The sequence below is a fragment of the Panulirus ornatus genome, chromosome 42 (assembly GCF_036320965.1).
Source record: "Panulirus ornatus isolate Po-2019 chromosome 42, ASM3632096v1, whole genome shotgun sequence".
NCBI classification, from domain to species: Eukaryota; Metazoa; Arthropoda; class Malacostraca; order Decapoda; family Palinuridae; genus Panulirus; species Panulirus ornatus.
In genome coordinates, this window is record NC_092265.1 from 12867552 (window position 1) to 12882396 (window position 14845).

Genomic DNA, 14845 nt, shown 5'->3' on the forward strand with positions numbered 1-14845 from the left:
GGTTCCATCCGCTGCCAGATCCACTCCCAGATATCTAAAACACTTCACCTCCTCCAGTTTTTCTCAATTCAAACTTACCTCCCAATTGACTTGACCCTCAACCCAACTGTACCTAATAACCTTACTCTTAATCACATTTACCCTCAACTTTCTTCTTTCACACACTTTTCCAAACTCAGTCACCAGCTTCTGCAGTTTCTCACATGAATCAACCACCAGCGCTGTATCATCAGCGAACAACATATATATAAATATATATATATATATATATATATATATATATATATACTGAGGATGTCAGGCATGTGTACGTGTAGGAAGAGAGGAAAGTGATTGGTTCTCAGTGAATGTAGGTTTGTGGCAGGGGTGTGTGATGTCTCCATGGTTTGTTTAATTTTTTTATGGATGGGGTTGTTAGGGAGGTGAATGCAAGAGTTTTGGAATGAGGGGCAAGTATACAGTCTGTTGTGGATGAGAGAGATTGGGAAGTGCGTCAGTTGTTGTTCGCTGATGATACAGCACTGGTGGTTGATTCATGTGAGAAACTGCAGAAGCTGGTGACTGAGTTTGGTAAAGTGTGTGAAAGAAGAAAGTTGAGAGTAAATGTGAATAAGAGCAAGGTTATTAGGTACAGTAGGGTTGAGGGTCAAGTCAATTAGGAGGTAAGTTTGAATGGAGAAAAACTGGAGGAAGTAAAGTGTTTTAGATATCTGGGAGTGGATCTGGCAGCGGATGGAACCATGGAAGCGGAAGTGAATCATAGGGTGGGGGAGGGGGCGAAAATCCTGGGAGCCTTGAAGAATGTGTGGAAGTCGAGAACATTATCTCGGAAAGCAAAAATGGGTATGTTTGAAGTGGTTCCAACAATGTTGTATGGTTGCGAGGCGTGGGCTATGGATAGAGTGGTGCGCAGGAGGGTGGATGTGCTGGAAATGAGATGTTTGAGGACAATGTGTGGTGTGAGGTGGTTTGATCGAGTAAGTAATGTAAGGGTAAGAGAGATGTGTGGAAATAAAAAGAAAGTGGTTGAGAGAGCAGAAGAGGGTGTTTTGAAATGGTTTGGGCACATGGAGAGAATGAGTGAGGAAAGATTGACCAAGAGGATATATGTGTCGGAGGTGGAGGGAACGAGGAGAAGTGGGAGACCAAATTGAAGGTGGAAAGATGGAGTGAAAAAGATTTTGAGTGATCAGGGCCTGAACATGCAAGAGGGTGAAAGGCGGGCAAGGAATAGAGTGAATTGGATCAATGTGGTATACTGGGGTTGACGTGCTGTTAGTGGATTGAATCAGGGCATGTGAAGCGTCTGGGGTAAACCATGGAAAGCTGCGTGGGGCCTGGATGTGGAAAGGGAGCTTTGGTTTCGGGGCATTATTGCATGACAGCTAGAGACTGAGTGTGAACGAATGAGGCCTTTGTTGTCTTTTCCTAGCGCTACCCCACACACATGAGGGGGAGGGGGATGGTATTCCATGTGTGGCGAGGTGGCGATGGGAATGAATAAAGGCAGAAAATGTGAATTGTGTGCATGGGTATATATGTATGTGTCTGTGTGTGTATATATATATGTGTACATTGAGATGTATAGGGATGTATATTTGCGTGTGTGGATGTGTGTGTATATACATGTGTATGGGGGTGGGTTGGGCCATTTCTTTCGTCTGTTTCCTTGCGCTACCTCGCAAACGCGGGAGACAGCGACAAAGCAAAATAAATAAATAAAATATGTATATACATATATATATATATATATATATATATATATATATATATATATCCCTGGAGATAGGGGTGAAAGAATACTGTCCATATATTCCCTGTGTGTCATACAAAATGACTAAGGAGCAGGAGCAGGTTACTGGAAATCTTCCCTTCGTGTATCACTTTCCAAAAGAAGGAACAGAGCCAGGAATCAAGTGAGGAACTTTCCCTCTAAGGCTCTATCCTCCATTCTTGATGCTCCCTTGCTCACATGGGAAATAAAGAGCAAGTGATTGTTGTTGTTTGCTGATGATACAGCGCTGGTGGCTGATTCGGGTGAGAAACTACAGAAGTTGGTGACTGAGTTTGGTAAAGTGTGTGAAAGAAGAAAGTTGAGAGTAAATGTGAATAAGAGCAAGGTTATTAGGTTCAGGAGTGTTGAGGGACAAGTTATTTGGGAGGTAAGTTTGAATGGAGAAAAAACTGGAGGAAGTGAGTGTTTTAGATATCTGGGAGTGGATTTAGCAGCGGACGGAACCATGGAAGCGGAAGTGAGTCACAGGGTGCGGGAGGGGGTGAAGGTTCTGGGAGCGTTGAAGAATGTGTGGAAGGTGAGAATGCTATCTTGGAGAGCAAAAATGGGTATGTTTGAAAGAATAGTGGTTCCAACAATGTTATTATGGTTGTGAGGCATGGCCAATAGATAGGGTTGTGCAGAAGCGGGTGGATGTGCTGGAAATGAGATGTTTGAGGACAATGTGTGGTGTGAGGTGGTTTGATCGAGTAAGTAACGTAAGGGTAAGAGAGATGTGTGGAAATAAAAAGAGCATGGTTGAGAGAGCAGAAGAGGGTGTTTTGAAATGGTTTGGGCACATGGAGAGAATGAGTGAGGAAAGATTGACCAAGAGGATATATGTGTCGGAGGTGGAGGGAACGAGGAGAAGTGGGAGGAGACCAAATTGAAGGTGGAAAGATGGAGTGAAAAAGATTTTGAGTGATCAGGGACTTGAACATGCAAGAGGGTGAAAGGCGGGCAAGGATAGAGTGAATTGGATCAAATGTTTGGTTTTTATACCAGGGTTGAGTTGCTTGATGTTAGTGGATTGAATCAGGGATGTCGAAGCGTTCTGGGGTAACATATATATATATATATATATATATATATAATATATATATCCCTGGAGATAGGGGTGAAAGAATACTGTCCATATATTCCCTGTGTGTCATACAAAATGACTAAGGAGCAGGAGCAGGTTACTGGAAATCTTTCCTTCGTGTATCACTTTCCAAAAGAAGGAACAGAGCCAGGAACCAAGTGAGGAACTTTCCCTCTAAGGCTCTATCCTCCATTCTTGATGCTCCCTTGCTCACATGGGAAATAAAGAGCAAGTGATTGTTGTTGTTTGCTGATGATACAGCGCTGGTGGCTGATTCGGGTGAGAAACTACAGAAGTTGGTGACGAGTTTGGTAAAGTGTGTGAAAGAAGAAAGTTGAGAGTAAATGTGAATAAGAGCAAGGTTATTAGGTTCAGGAGTGTTGAGGGACAAGTTATTTGGGAGGTAAGTTTGAATGGAGAAAAACTGGAGGAAGTGAGTGTTTTAGATATCTGGGAGTGGATTTAGCAGCGGACGGAACCATGGAAGCGGAAGTGAGTCACAGGGTGCGGGAGGGGGTGAAGGTTCTGGGAGCATTGAAGAATGTGTGGAAGGTGAGAATGCTATCTTGGAGAGCAAAAATGGGTATGTTTGAAAGAATAGTGGTTCCAACAATGTTATATGGTTGTGAGGCATGGACAATAGATAGGGTTGTGCAGAAGAGGGTGGATGTGCTGGAAATGAAATGCTTGAGGACAATATGTGGTGTGAGGTCGAAAGATTTTGAGCGATCGGGGCTTGAACATACACGCACACACACACACACACATATATATATATATATATATATCGAGGATGTAAGGCATGTGTACGTGTAGGAAGAGAGGAAAGTGATTGGTTCTCAGTGAATGTAGGTTTGTGGCAGGGGTGTGTGATGTCTCCATGGTTGTTTAATTTGTTTATGGATGGGGTTGTTAGGGAGGTGAATGCAAGAGTTTTGGAAAGAGGGGCAAGTATGAAGTCTGTTGGGGATGAGAGAGCTTGGGAAGTGAGTCAGTTGTTGTTCGCGGATGATACAGCGCTGGTGGCTGATTCATGTGAGAAACTGCAGAAGCTGGTGACTGAGTTTGGTAAAGTGTGTGAAAGAAGAAAGTTAAGAGTAAATGTGAATAAGAGCAAGGTTATTAGGTACAGTAGGGTTGAGGGTCAAGTCAATTGGGAGGTAAGTTTGAATGGAGAAAAACTGGAGGAAGTAAAGTGTTTTAGATATCTGGGAGTGGATCTGGCAGCGGATGGAACCAAGGAAGTGGAAGTGGATCATAGGGTGGGGGAGGGGGCGAAAATTCTGGGAGCCTTGAAGAATGTGTGGAAGTCGAGAACATTATCTCGGAAAGCAAAAATGGGTATGTTGTATGGTTGCGAGGCGTGGGCTATGGATAGAGTTGTGCGCAGGAGGATGGATGTGCTGGAAATGAGATGTTTGAGCACAATGTGTGGTGTGAGGTGGTTTGATTGAGTAAGTAACGTAAGGGTAAGAGAGATGTGTGGAAATAAAAAGAGCATGGTTGAGAGAGCAGAAGAGGGTGTTTTGAAATGGTTTGGGCACATGGAGAGAATGAGTGAGGAAAGATTGACCAAGAGGATATATGTGTCGGAGGTGGAGGGAACGAGGAGAAGTGGGAGACCAAATTGGAGATGGAAAGATGGAGTGAAAAAGATTTTGTGTGATCGGGGCCTGAACATGCAGGAGGGTGAAAGGAGGGCAAGGAATAGAGTGAACTGGATCGATGTGGTATACCGGGGTTGACGTGCTGTCAGTGGGTTGAATCAGGGCATGTGAAGTGTCTGGGATAAACCATGGAAAGCTGTGTAGGTATGTATATTTGCGTGTGTGGACGTATGTATATACATGTGTATGGGGGGGGTTGGGCCATTTCTTTCGTCTGTTTCCTTGCGCTACCTCGCAAACGCGGGAGACAGCGACAAAGTATAAAAAAAAAAAAATATATATATATATATATATATATATATATATATATATATATATATATATATATATACACACGAAGAGTGCATATGAACGCGCACTTCCATAGAACATAAAAACCTCCATCAGCAATTCATCATTCATCCTTGATCACCACTTCCCATGTCAGCCAGGAAACAGACGAAGAATGGCCCATCCACTCATATACACATATACATACATAAACGCCCATACACGTACATATACATACATAAAAATATCAACATCTACACATATACATACATATACAAAGACATATACATACACATATACATATTCATACTTGCTGGCCTTCATCCACTTCCAGCACTACCCCACCCCACAAGATACAGCATTGCTAACACCTGCTTCAGCGAGGTAGTGCCAGGAAAACAGAAAAAAAAGGCCACATTTGTTCGCACTCAGTCTCTGGCTGTCATGTGTAATGAACCGAAACCAGAGTTCTCTATCTACATCTAGGCTCCACAGACCTTACCACGGTTTACCCCAAATGTTTCAGGTCCTGGTTCAGTCCACTGACAGCAAATCGACCCCAGTATACCACACTGTTCCGATTCACTCTATTCTTTGCATGCCTTTCACCCTCCCATATGTTCAGGCCCCAATAACGCAAAATCTTTTTCACTCCATCTTTCCACTTCCAATCTGGTCTCCCACTTCTCCTTCTTCCCTCCACCTCTGACACATATATCCTCTTTGTCAATCTTTTCTCACTCATTCTCTCCATATGTCCAAACCATTTCAACACACCCTCTTCTGCTCTCTCAACCACACTCCTTTTGTTTCCACAAATCTCTCTTACCTATTCATTACTTAATCGGTCAAACCACCTCACACCACATATTGTCCTTAAACATTTACTTTCCAAAACATCCACCTTCCTCCATACAACCAAACCATATCATTACTGGGTCAGGTTTCCCTGATCCCATCAAAGTTTCTTCAACTTCTATCAAATTTATTCTGAACTCATTCATTTTGTTCTGGTGGTTTGTGAGGCCCTAAGTTCATTGTGTCTATGGTTGATATGTACATCATAATTAGTTCACATCTACTGTAACTCATCTTTGTTATCTATTTCCCTCTTAACTTATAATGGACATATATTCTTACACCCCAAAGTTTGTTTTGAATATTTTACCTTGCTCCACGTCTGCCTTATCTTTTACTTTTTCATTCAGCCAATTTTCTGACATTAATTATGATTGCGTTGTTATCCTTTGTATATTCACTACCACAATTAACTTAGATTCTGTAATTCACATATACTAAACCTTGTATGTTTATACATATTATCTTTAAGGAATTCTCAGTTTCATTCTTAGTCCTCAGCTGGGAGAGAGGGGTACCTACCAATCTACAAGTGCCTATATGGAGATTTACCTAAAATGCCAGGGCAAGCATAAAGTGCTCATTGCATTTCTTGCTTGGTGTATAAGACTAGTTCTTTTCAGCTGCCACCTGCATAACCAAATCACTGAATCTTGGTTCATCAGGGAGTGAGTTCAACTACATATCAAGCACTCTTTCTAAATATTTCTGTAGTTATTTTATGCATGTTTCTTACTTCCCCTGGCAACACACTGAATAACTGTTTAGCTTCATGGATGGAATGTCATATACTTTTGTCTGATTACTTTTGATATGTTCCATGGCATTCTTGAAGACCTTAACAACTCTATCTTCCATTTGAGAGAGAGAGAGAGAGAGAGAGAGAGAGAGAGGGGAGAGAGAGAGAGAGAGAGAGAGAGAGAGAGAGAGAGAGAGAGAGAGAGAGAGAGAGAGAGAGAGAGAGAGAGGGGGGGGGGTGTTAAAGGAAGGGATAGGAGAGAAGAAACAGAAGAGAGAAGGTAAAGAAAAATGAGAGAAAAAGGATGAGGCATAGTTAAGAAGTCATAGTTGAGACCACAGTGCTTGTTTAGCCCCAAACAACACAAAATGCTTTTACTACTTTGCCAAGAAAAGGCAGCCTTATTATACCATTACCAGCATTATAGCAAACATCTCTATATCATACAATATTAAATCTAAATAATATATCAAGAAAATAAAATAAGTTCTGAGTCACAATGGATGTATCAATCATCTCTCCCTATCACTCCCCAAAAATCAATGATGATGTAATATATTCAACTACTAAAACAACAACTACTAAAATTTTGATTACTAGTCTTTATCTTCGCATAACTACTAAAGGCTGTAAAAACTTCTACAAGAGCAATTCAAATCTGTACTGAATAGCTTACAAATAGATTTGGCCCCCAACTAGACATTAGTACATTCAGAATCCTAAAACTTATGTTTATCACATGGAAAAAATCAATGTACAATGAGCCCTTTATTAAGAAAATGAAAAAGTGACAGCAACACATTGCAAAAAAGAAAAAACAAATAATAGAGAAAACTAAATAAATAGACTAAAAGAAAATATTTCTACTTTATGCCTACAATATACATGAAAAAGAACTGCTCAAAGAAGACAGAATAATCAAATAATACTAGAGCATTGAACTATGGGAGAAAGATTGAGAAAATAACAACAACAAATAGTAAAGAATGGGTACAAAACCATGGAAAACAGGATGGGAATTTCAACAAATCATATGAAACTGCAGGGAAAGTGGAAGGAAGTGCTATGAAAGATAAGTAAAAAAAAAAAAAGGGGGGGGAAGAAAGAAAGAAAAAAGGAGAGAATGCAGCAGGCAAGGTGTATGTATGCATGTGTTTACACACACATGCACACACACATACATATATACATATAAAAAAATATATATATATATATATATATATATATATATATATATATATATATATATATATATATAAATTGTGTGTGTGTGTTACTGGGGCTCTGCCCACAAAAGGGTTAAACCACAAGTGAAAAGTACAGTCTTGTCAGAGAACCCACTCCAGGAGGCTACATTTTCGATGCTTAAGGAGGTAGTACAGCAGGAGCTTTTATAAAGATCTTTCATGGAAACTTGTCCTGGGATAATTATGAATGAAATAAAAATTTATATATTTTGCTTTGTTTTATTTTGCTGTCGCTGTCTCCCGCGTTAGCGAGGTAGCGCAAGGAAACAGATGAAAGAATGGCCCAACCCACCCACATACACATGTATATACATACATGTCCACACACGCAAACATACATACCTATACATCTCAACATATACATATATATATACACACACACACATATACATATATACACACATGTACATAATTCATACTGTCTGCCCTTATAAATTCCCATCGCCACCCCGCCACACATGAAATAACAACCCCCTCTCCCCTCATGTGTGCGACGTAGTGCTAGGAAAAGACAATAAAGGCCACATTCGTGCACACTCAGTCTCTAGCTGTCATGTAATAATGCACCGAAACCACAGCTCCCTTTCCACATCCAGGCCCCACAAAACTTTCCATGGTTTACCCCAGATGCTTCACATGCCCTGGTTCAATCCATTGACAGCACGTCGACCCCGGTATGCCACATCGTTCCAATTCACTTTATATATATATATATATATATATATATATATATATATATATATATATATATATATATATATATATATATTATATATATATATATATGCTTGGCACTCAATTCTATGACACAGCACTAGATCCTCTCATCCAAACCACTCTTTAACTAACCATCAACCCCCAAGGGGAAATAAAAAGTGTTTCCTGTACCTTACACTTCCAAAACCTGCTCTCAGTTCCCACGACCCCCAACAAAAATATTAAAAAAAAAATGCATATGCACCAAATTAACAACAAATACTAAATTGACCTCCTAGCACAGTCTTAAAACTCCACCCATCACACATACACCCCTCAGAAACCACACTCCACAGACAAACAACAATGTCCCATCTAAGCTGTGGACATCACCTATCACTACAACACTACAAACTCTTGTTTCAGCATATCCTAAGACCTTTCATGCCCATGATGCCAATATAATAAAGAACACAACGAACACCTACTACTCATCTGCCTTGCACACTTTCCATACAGACACACTCTATGACCTACAGTCTCAACTGGTGGCAAGTTTCCTGAGAGCTGCAGGAGTCTCATAAATATAGAATGGTCATATGGGGCAGGAAATAAGTAAGCATACATATATATATATATAATTGCCCCAAGAACCCCTTCTTGAAAGGGTCCTGGTTTTATGCTATAATATGTTTAACAGACATTCCTGTAGCTGCAAGGCTGCGCTATTTAACCCAGAACTATGTTCAATTAAAAGTCCTGGTGTGACTCTTTTAAAGCTCCTGCAGCCCAAGGATAAACCACTTCCAGTAGCAGGGAAATGTAGACTCCTTCAGGGTCAGAAATTCTTTGATGAGCCTGTACTCTCAATAATACAGCCTCACCAAAGGTGACTTTTCACATGCAGTGTAATCTCTTGCTGGAAGAGCCAAGCAATCCTAATATATATATATATATTATATATATATATATATATATATATATATATATATATATATATATATATATATATATATACTCAAAATGAGAAGTGGAGGGAATTGGATGGAGGATGAGAAGGAAGAGCAGAGACAGGAGGAAGAAAGATGAGAAGAAAGGGAGGGATAGAGAGAAATACATAATCAGGGGGACAGGGAGAAGATGGAAAAAGAGAGATAATGGGGCCGTTCAGCATCACACTGGCTCACCTGCTTGCAAGGAGGATGGGGGCGGGTGGCGCTGGCATCACCTTCCACTCCTCAGCTCAGTACCACCTGTGATGATACTGCGGGCAACGCACGGTGAGCCAGTGTTAAGCCGTAACCTCCATGCTCATACAAAACAATCATACTACTCATTCATTCTGAAATTTGGCATCATTTCCATGAAACATTAAGTGATAGATATAGAGTTTCTTGCATGCTTCCAAAGAAATTTGACTTCCAGTAATTTCTAAGTCTTACAGAAAAGTAATTTACTATAAAATCAATACTTAATTATCACTGGGATATCTTGTCTTATCAATAATTTGCATATTACTCATAGCACATAAAATTACTAAATCTTTAGCTTTCATTCTTTCTTATTTCAAACAGCCTAAAAATCATAAAAAAAGGAAAATTATGACACATACATGAAACTAGACTACCATAATTTTAAAATGCTATTCACGATACAAGCACAACAACAGCCATTCCACATCCTTCAATCATTCATACAACATTATTTGTTTATTTGTTCAAAAATTTCTACTTTTAATCATTTCTATATTTCATAAAATATCATAACATAGAAAATAATAATTTTTCAGAAGTTTCACTGCAATAGAGACACTGGAATCACATTTCTCAAGACAATGTTTCTCAATCCATTATCATTACAATTACTATTATCATTATCAATATTATTACAATTATAATTATTTTCATTAACATCATAATCATTACCATTATCATTACTATGATTATCATTACCAGAATCCCTTCTATAGGGCTCTTACAAGTTCAAGGCTGCACTCCAAATAGGATTAGAATATATGGATCTCCTTTGGTAGGGGAAGGTTCTCAAAATCACACTACTCTTTTCAAATGCTTATGATGATCCTATCTCACTGAAGGTGACCTCCCGCTTGTGATGCTACCTCTTGCAAGAGGGGTCCAGGAACATCTTTTCCTCAATAAAGATATACATGCAAGAATACTTTTATATAAATATATATGATAAAAAAATTATAATATATATATATATATATATATATATATATACCTTTTTTTTTCTTTTTTTTTTGTCGCTGTCTCCCACGTCTGCGAGGTAGCGCAAGGAAACAGACGAAAGAAATGGCCCAACCCACCCCCATACACATGTATATACATATGTCCACACACGCAAATATACATACCTACACAGCTTTCCATGGTTTACCCCAGACACTTCACATGCCTTGATTCAATCCACTGACAGCACGTCAACCCCGGTATACCACATCGCTCCAATTCACTCTATTCCTTGCCCTCCTTTCACCCTCCTGCATGTTCAGGCCCCGATCACACAAAATCTTTTTCACTCCATCTTTCCACCTCCAATTTGGTCTCCCTCTTCTCCTCGTTCCCTCCACCTCCGACACATATATCCTCTTGGTCAATCTTTCCTCACTCATTCTCTCCATGCGCCCAAACCATTTCAAAACACCCTCTTCTGCTCTCTCAACCACGCTCTTTTTATTTCCACACATCTCTCTTACCCTTACGTTACTTACTCGATCAAACCACCTCACACCACACGTTGTCCTCAAACATCTCATTTCCAGCACATCCACCCTCCTGCGCACAACTCTATCCATAGCCCACGCCTCGCAACCATACAACATTGTTGGAACTACTATTCCTTCAAACATACCCATTTTTGCTTTCTGAGATAATGTTCTCGACTTCCACACATTCTTCAAGGCTCCCAGGATTTTCGTCCCCTCCCCCACCCTATGATCCACTTCCGCTTCCATGGTTCCATCCGCTGCCAGATCCACTCCCAGATATCTAAAACACTTTAATTCCTCCAGTTTTTCTCCATTCAAACTTACCTCCCAATTGACTTGACCCTCAACCCTACTGTACCTAATAACCTTGCTCTTATTCACATTTACTCTTAACTTTCTTCTTTCACACACTTTACCAAACTCAGTCACCAGCTTCTGCAGTTTCTCACATGAATTAGCCACCAGCGCTGTATCATCAGCGAACAACAACTGACTCACTTCCCAAGCTCTCTCATCCACAACAGACTTCATACTCGCCCCTCTTTCCAAAACTCTTGCATTCACCTCCCTAACAACCCCATCCATAAACAAATTAAACAACCATGGAGACATCACACACCCCTGCCGCAAACCTACATTCACTGAGAACCAATCACTTTCCTCTCTTCCTACATGTACACATGGACTATGTGGACTATGGATAGAGTTGTGCGCAGGAGGATGGATGTGCTGGAAATGAGATGTTTGAGGACAATGTGTGGTGTGAGGTGGTTTGATCGAGTAAGTAACGTAAGGGTAAGAGAGATGTGTAGAAATAAAAAGAGTGTGGTTGAGAGAGCAGAAGAGGGTGTTTTGAAATGGTTTGGGCACATGGAGAGAATGAGTGAGGAAAGATTGACCAAGAGGATATATGTGTCGGAGGTGGAGGGAACGAGGAGAAGTGGGAGACCAAATTGGAGGTGGAAAGATGGAGTGAAAAAGATTTTGTGTGATCGGGGCCTGAACATGCAGGAGGGTGAAAGGAGGGCAAGGAATAGAGTGAATTGGAGCGATGTGGTATACCGGGGTTGACGTGCTGTCAGTGGATTGAATCAGGGCATGTGAAGCGTCTGGGGTAAACCATGGAAAGCTGTGTAGGTATGTATATTTGCGTGTGTGGACGTATGTATATACATGCGTATGGGGGTGGGTTGGGCCATTTCTTTCATCTGTTTCCTTGCGCTACCTCGCAAACGCGGGAGACAGCGACAAAGCAAAAAAATATATATATATATATATATATATATATATATATATATATATATATATATATATATATATATATATATATTTGCTTTGTCGCTGTCTCCCGCGTTTGCGAGGTAGCGCAAGGAAACAGACGAAAGAAATGGCCCAACCCCCCCCATACACATGTACATACACACGTCCACACACGCAATATACATACCTACACAGCTTTCCATGGTTTACCCCAGACGCTTCACATGCCTTGATTCAATCCACTGACAGCACGTCAACCCCTGTATACCACATCGCTCCAATTCACTCTATTCCTTGCCCTCCTTTCACCCTCCTGCATGTTCAGGCCCCGATCACTCAAAATCTTTTTCACTCCATCTTTCCACCTCCAATTTGGTCTCCCACTTCTCCTCGTTCCCTCCACCTCCGACACATATATCCTCTTGTTCAATCTTTCCTGAATCATTCTCTCCACGTGCCCAAACCATTTCAAAACACCCTCTTCTGCTCTCTCAACCACCCTCTTTTTATTTCCATACATCTCTCTTACCCTTACATTACTTACTCGATCAAACCACCTCACACCACACATTGTCTTCAAACATCTCACTTCCAGCACATCCACCCTCCTGCGCACAACTCTATCCATAGCCCACGCCTCGCAACCATACAACATTGTTGGAACTACTATTCCTTCAAACATACCCATTTTTGCTTTCCAAGATAATGTTCTCGACTTCCACACATTCTTCAAGGCTCCCAGGACTTTCGCCCCCTCCCCCACCCTATGATTCACTTCCGCTTCCATGGTTCCATCCGCTGCCAGATCCACTCCCAGATATCTAAAACACTTTATTTCCTCCAGTTTTTCTCCATTCAAACTTACCTCCCAATTGATTTGACCCTCAACCCTATATATATATATATATATATATATATATATATATATATATATATATATATATCTATGCAAGAAGTACACAAAAATTTATACTGTCAAGTGCTTTCATGTGTTATATTGTCGTCTTGACAATGCAATACAGTAAACTGGATTAAACGGACCCCAATATACTGGATTTCTAATTGAGAAGAACAGCTGAATAATAAATTAATTCATAATAATCAAAATAAAAAAAAAATGAAAAATCTCAAGCGCTGCACCATGCACATTTCATACAACACTTATTTTGGTTGTGTGTGATATACTCGCTTTGTTTCAGTCTCAGTCTACCTAAAGCTACCTCGCAGTCACGTTGTATACAGAAAATTGTGACTTTAACAAAAAATTTTGCAATCCTTACAATTCAAAATGGCATCAAATGTTATAAGAAAGTGTGTGACTTGTATATTGTATTATTGTATAATGGAATATAAAATGGCCCAAAGGTTACATCCTCGATTTAATGGACTTTTGGCATTAACAGACACCCCCTCACCCTGTTAATCCATCAAAATGATGGTTAACTGTATATGAAAACTTCTTACACTTCACATTTTTTGTTTCCTTGTGGTTTTATCTCTCTCTCTCTCTCTCTCTCTCTCTCTCTCTCTCTCTCTCTCTCTCTCTCTCTCTCTCTCTCTATCTATCTATCTATCTATATACATACGTCCACACATGCAAATATACATACCTACACAGCTTTCCATGGTTTACCCCAGAAGCTTCACATGCCCTGATTCAATCCACTGACAGCATGTCAACCCCGGTATACCACATCGTTCCAATTCACTCTATTCCTTGCCCTCCTTTCACCCTCCTGCATGTTCAGGCCCCGATCACACAAAATCTTTTTCACTCCATCTTTCCACCTTCAATTTGGTCTCCCACTTCTCCTCGTTCCCTCCACCTCCGACACATATATCCTCTTGGTCAATCTTTCCTCAATCATTCTCTCCATGTGCCCAAACCATTACAAAACACCCTCTTCTGCTCTCTCAACCACACTCTTTTTATTTCCACACATCTCTCTTACCCTTACGTTACTTACTTGATCAAACCACCTCACACCACACATTGTCCTCAAACATCTCATTTCCAGCACATCCATCCTCCTGCGCACAACTCTATCCATAGCCCACGCCTCGCAACCATACAACATTGTTGGAACCACTATTCCTTCAAACATACCCATTTTTGCTTTCCGAGATAATATTCTCGACTTCCACACATTCTTCAAGGCTCCCAGGATTTTCGCCCCCTCCCCCACCCTATGATCCACTTCCGCTTCCATGGTTCCATCCGCTGCCAAATCCACTCCCAGATATCTAAAACACTTTACTTCCTCCAGTTTTGCTCCATTCAAACTTACCTCCCAATTGACTTCACCCTCAACCCTACTGTACCTAATAACCTTACTCTTATTCGCATTTACTCTTAACTTTCTTCTTTCACACACTTTACCAAACTCAGTCACCAGCTTCTGCAGTTTCTCACATGAATCAGCCACCAGCGCTGTATCATCAGCGAACAACAACTGACTCACTTCCCAAGCTCTATCATCCCCAACAGACTTCATACTTGCCCCTCTTTCCAAAACTCT

The 14845-nt window shown here is 40.5% G+C and overlaps 1 protein-coding gene across 6 annotated transcripts in view; it reads right to left on the minus strand.

Annotated features, from left to right (window-relative positions):
• LOC139761917 (sex-lethal homolog) overlaps window positions 1-14845 on the minus strand; it is a 334918-nt gene that overhangs the window by 116252 nt on the left and 203821 nt on the right. Inside the window, exon 7 of one of the 6 annotated variants that reach the window (XR_011715643.1) lies at window positions 9523-9599. The exons of the other annotated variants lie outside the window; for them this stretch is intronic. The gene's annotated coding sequence lies outside the window, so the exon portion shown is untranslated. The remainder of the gene's footprint in view (window positions 1-9522; window positions 9600-14845) is intronic. 6 annotated transcript variants of the gene reach the window in all.